General features: G+C 45.1%; 1 pseudogene; it reads left to right on the plus strand.

The window, feature by feature from the left end:
• Positions 1 to 2,325: 2,325 nt before the first annotated feature.
• LOC139012870 (glyceraldehyde-3-phosphate dehydrogenase-like) lies at positions 2,326 to 3,426 on the plus strand (annotated as a pseudogene).
• Positions 3,427 to 4,716: the final 1,290 nt, after the last annotated feature.

Below are 4,716 nucleotides of genomic sequence, written 5' to 3' on the forward strand. Positions count from 1 at the left end.
CAGATTCTAATATCTGTTGCCCTTTGATTTCAATCCCTTCAACTTGATAAGCATTACCAAATACCAATTATGGCCCAGGAGCAGGGACAATGAAGACCAATGAAGACCACGGTTTTGCGTATGTGCCACCAAAGCTGTGGAGGCCATTTACCCAAAGTGCTCTTCCATACATAACCCTGTACTGTATACTTTGTGAATCAATAAAAAATTTACAATTTTAATTATAAACCTGTGTTTTCTATCAAAATTACTTCTTGCGTGAATTTTGGGACACCCTATATGTGCCCTGACTGAAGATGGAACCTCTACCGTGGCATATGGAGAGGACGCTCCAAGCAACTGAGTTATCCAGCCAGGGCCTTATTTTTCTCCCCTTTTCAATTCAACTTATCATCTCCCATTATATGTTTATTGGCTGTTTGGCCAAGCCAAAATGTAAGCTTCAGGAGGGCAAGGATGACCTTTGTTTACCAAGAACCTAGAATAGTAGACGCTCAAATGCTTCTTGAGTTACTAAGTGAATTACTGAGACAAACATGAAACATAAAGGGTTAGATGTAAAATCAAGTAGGGCCCTAGCTGGTTTGGCTCAGTGGATAGAGCTTCGGCTTGTGGACCAAAGGGTCCCAGGTTCGATTGTCAAGGGCACCATCTTGGTTGCAGGCTCCTCCCCATCCCGGACCCTGGTCAGGGCGGGTGGGGGAGGCAACCAATTGATGTGTTTCCCTCACATTGATATTTCTGTCTTTCCCTCTCTTCCACTCTCTCTAAAAATCAATGGGAAAATGAATCTCTGGTGTTATTTTTCTTCTAGATAAAGTCCAAGATTCACATCAAGACAACTAAAAAGTCATTCCCTCTATGATCTGGACACTGGTTGCTGCAACAAGACTGAGCAAGGAACAAGTTTTCCTCCTTTGAGAGGTCAGTAGCAGAGGTATTTAATTCTGGTCTGGTGGATTGTTGCTTGCATGTTTTTGGTTAAACAAACACCAGTGGACTTTTGAGGACGTTGGAAATGGCTGGAAATCAGTATTGAGCTATCTGTAGAGTTATTTACTGGATTCCAAGACAAGCAACTGGAGTCCTTGGAATAGAAAAATAGAACCATAGAGCAGAGGTCTTCAGAATGGAGTAGGCATACCCCTGGGCATCCTGGAAGACCACCCAAGTACACTTCCAGTTTTAAGGAAATGGATTTCCAAATTTCAGCTTCTAGTTTATTCTTCCCTAAAATTGGTCAGCTTGCAAACAAGCCTAACTACCCAACAGTCCTTCCATTTTACAAAGGAAAAATAAATGGATAAAACTCATGAATAAACATCTTTCATATTACAATTCAAACTAGGGCTACCGCCCTATGGTATAAGAAAACCTCTTTTTACGAAAGAGAAGGATATATCAAAGTATTGGATTCAGGGAAACCTCTTAATTAATCCACTGGCAGATGAATGAATAAATAAAATGTGGTATATACATAGAATGAAATTATTCAGCCTTAAAAAGGAAGGCTGACATAAAAACAACATGGATAAACCTTGAGGACATTATCTTAAGTGAAATAAATCAGTCATTAAGCCACAAAGACAGTGTGAGTCCACTGCCATGAGGTATCTAGGGTAGTCAAATTCATAGAAACAAAGTAGAAGGGTGGTTGCCAGGGGCTGGTGAGAGGGGGCAATGGGGTGTTATTGTTTAATGGGTACAGAGTTTCAGTTTTCCAAGATGAAGAGTTCTGGAGATGGATGGTGGTGGTATTTAATGTCACTTGAAAATGGTTAGCATGGTTTCAAAAAAGTAATCAAGACTTTCTAAACCCAAGGGGTTCCTGTCTCATATGTATGTATATAAAGGGATTGGCTTTAGAAATATACTTTTGAAAGCCTGTATAGAGATACTCTGGAAGCTGAACAGCCAAAGCAGTATGGATTATTTAAAATGTACAATTTTTTATGGGTTTTTAAGAACCAGTGGATAAAACTCATGAATAAGAACTTCACACAGTTTCTTTAAGATAGTGTCCTTTTGCCAAAACCGGTTTGGCTCAGTGGATAGAGCGTCGGCCTACGGACTGAAAGGTCCCAGGTTCGATTCCGGTCAAGGGCATGTACCTGGGTTGCGGGCACATCCCCAGTAGGAGATGTGCAAGGAGGCGGCTGGTCGATGTTTCTCTCTCATCGATGTTTCTAACTCTCTATCTCTCTCCCTTCCTCTCTGTAAAAAATCAATAAAATATATTAAAAAAAAAGATAGTGTCCTTTTAAAAAGTCAGATAGTCTCTCTGCTCCTCCTGTTCATCAGACAGCCTCGACCTCCTATGCAGTACCAGCCGCAACCCAGAGACACAATGATGAAGGTCAGAGCAAATGGATTTGGCCGTATTGGGCACCTGGTCACCAGGGCTGCTTTTAACTCTGGCAAAGTGGATACTGTTGTCATCAATGACCCCTTCATTGACCTCAACTACATGGCCTACATGTTCCCGTATGATTCTACTCATCGGAAGTTCAAAGGCACAGTCAAGGCTGAGAACTGTAAGCTTGCCATCCATGTCCATCTTCTAGGAGTCAGGTCCCGCCACCATCAAAAGGGTTGATGCTGGTGCTGAATATGTTGTGGTGTCTGCTGGTATCTTCACTACCTTGGAGAAGGCTGGGGCTCACTTTAATGGTGGAGTCAAGAGAGTCATCATCTCTGTCCCTTGTGTGGGTGCTGCCATGTTTGTGAAGGGGAAGGAACCATGACAAGCATGACAACTCCTTCAAGATGGTCAGCAATGCTTCCTGCACCACCAACTGCTTGGTCCCCCTGACCAAGGCCATCCATGACAACTTTGGCATCGTGGAGGGACTCATGACCACAGTCCATGCCATCACTGCCACCCAGAAGACATGGATGGCCCCCTCCGGGAAGGTGTGGTATGATAGCGGAGAGGCTGCCCAGAACATCATTCCTGCTTCTCCTGGTGCTGCCAAGGCTGTGGGTAAGGTCATCCCTGAGCTGAATGGGAAGCTCACTGTCATGGCCTTCTCTGGCCCTACCTCCAATGTGTCAGCTGTGGATCTGACCTGCCACCTGGAGAAAGCTGCCAAATACGATGACATCAAGAATATAGTGAAACAGAGGGGCCCCCTCAAGGGCATCCTGGTTATACTGAGGACCAGGTTGTCTCTTGGGACTTTTAACAGTGACACCTACTCCTCCACCTTTGATGCTGGGGCTCTCAACGACCACTTTGTCAAGCTCATTTCCTGGTATGATACTAAATTTGGCTACAGCAACAGGGTGGCAGACCTTATGGTCCACGTGGCCTCCAAGGAGTTAGAGCCCCCTGGACTACCAGCCCCAACCAGAGGAAGAGAGGCCCTCAGCTACTGGGGACTTCTTGCCCCAAATCCATCCCCCAACACACTTAGAATCTTCTGACTTTCACAGTTTCCATCTCAGACCCCCTGCAGAAGGGGAGGGGCTTAGGGAGCCCTACTTTGTCATGCACCCTCAAAAAAGTTCACTGGCCGTAGCTGGTTTGGTTCAGTGGATAGAGTGTTGGCCTGTGGACTGAGGGGTCCCGGGTTCGATTCCGGTCAAGGGCATGTACCTTGGTTGCGGGCACATCCCCAGTGGGAGGTGTGCAGGAGGCAGCTGATCGATGTTTCTCTCTCATCGATGTTTCTAACTCTCTATCCCTCTCCCTTCCTCTCTGTAAAAAATCAATAAAATATATTTAAAAAATCAATAAAATATATTTTTTAAAAAGAAAATATTAGTCCTGACCGGTTTGGCTCAGTGGATAGAGCGTCAGCCTGTGGACTGAGGGGTCCCAGGTTCGATTCCGGTCAGGGGCATGTACCTTGGTTGCAGGCACGTCCCCGGTGGGGGGTGTGCAGGAGGCGGCTGATAGAGGCTTCTCTCTCATCGATGTTTCTAGCTCTGTCCCTCTCCCTTCCTCTCTGTAAAAAAAAATCAATAAAACATATTAAAAAAAGAAAATATTTTTAAAAACTTCACTGCACCCAGCCAAAAAAGAAACAATTAAAAATAAATATTTTTTTACAATTACAGTAATCTTAAGCTCTTCCAATCTTGTAAAAGATGAACATTTACTATTTCACATTAATTTTAAAAAGTACCTTATTTAAACTAACATTGAAAAAGTTTGTGGCCGAGACCGGTTTGGCTCAGTGGATAGAGCGTCGGCCTGCGGACTGAAGGGTCCCAGGTTCGATTCCGGTCAAGGGCATGTACCTGGGTTGCGGGCACATCCCCAGTAGGAGATGTGCAGGAGGCAGCTGGTCGATGTTTCTCTCTCATCGATGTTTCTGACTCTCTATCTCTCTCCCTTCCTCTCTGCAAAAAATCAATAAAATATATTAAAAAAAAAAAAAAAAGAAAAAGTTTGTGAACTTCAATAGGCGAGAAAGCTTGTAGTTTTCCACAATTCTTTTAGGTGGCATGCCAGCAAATGCGTCGGGCTGTCAGTACTGCCCAGGGTGTTTGCAGCTTCTCTCAGGTTAGCTTTTTGCCTTGGAGCAGGAGAACATTAGCCTCTCCAGGACCCGGGCCACCCTGTGGCGGCGGGGCGGGGCGGGGCGTGGCTCCCAGGCTGCCCTCCCGCGTGGGGTCATATTTCCTGCGCGTGCTTCCTCACCGCGCCGCTGCCTTCCCGCCAGACTTCAAGATTTAAGTTTCATTTCCACTCACTGGCCGAGACTGCAG

The sequence above is a fragment of the Myotis yumanensis genome, unplaced genomic scaffold (genome assembly GCF_028538775.1).
Source record: "Myotis yumanensis isolate MYYU_CA2020_CCGP unplaced genomic scaffold, mMyoYum1.0.hap1 SCAF_6, whole genome shotgun sequence".
In the NCBI taxonomy this organism is placed as follows: Eukaryota; Metazoa; Chordata; class Mammalia; order Chiroptera; family Vespertilionidae; genus Myotis; species Myotis yumanensis.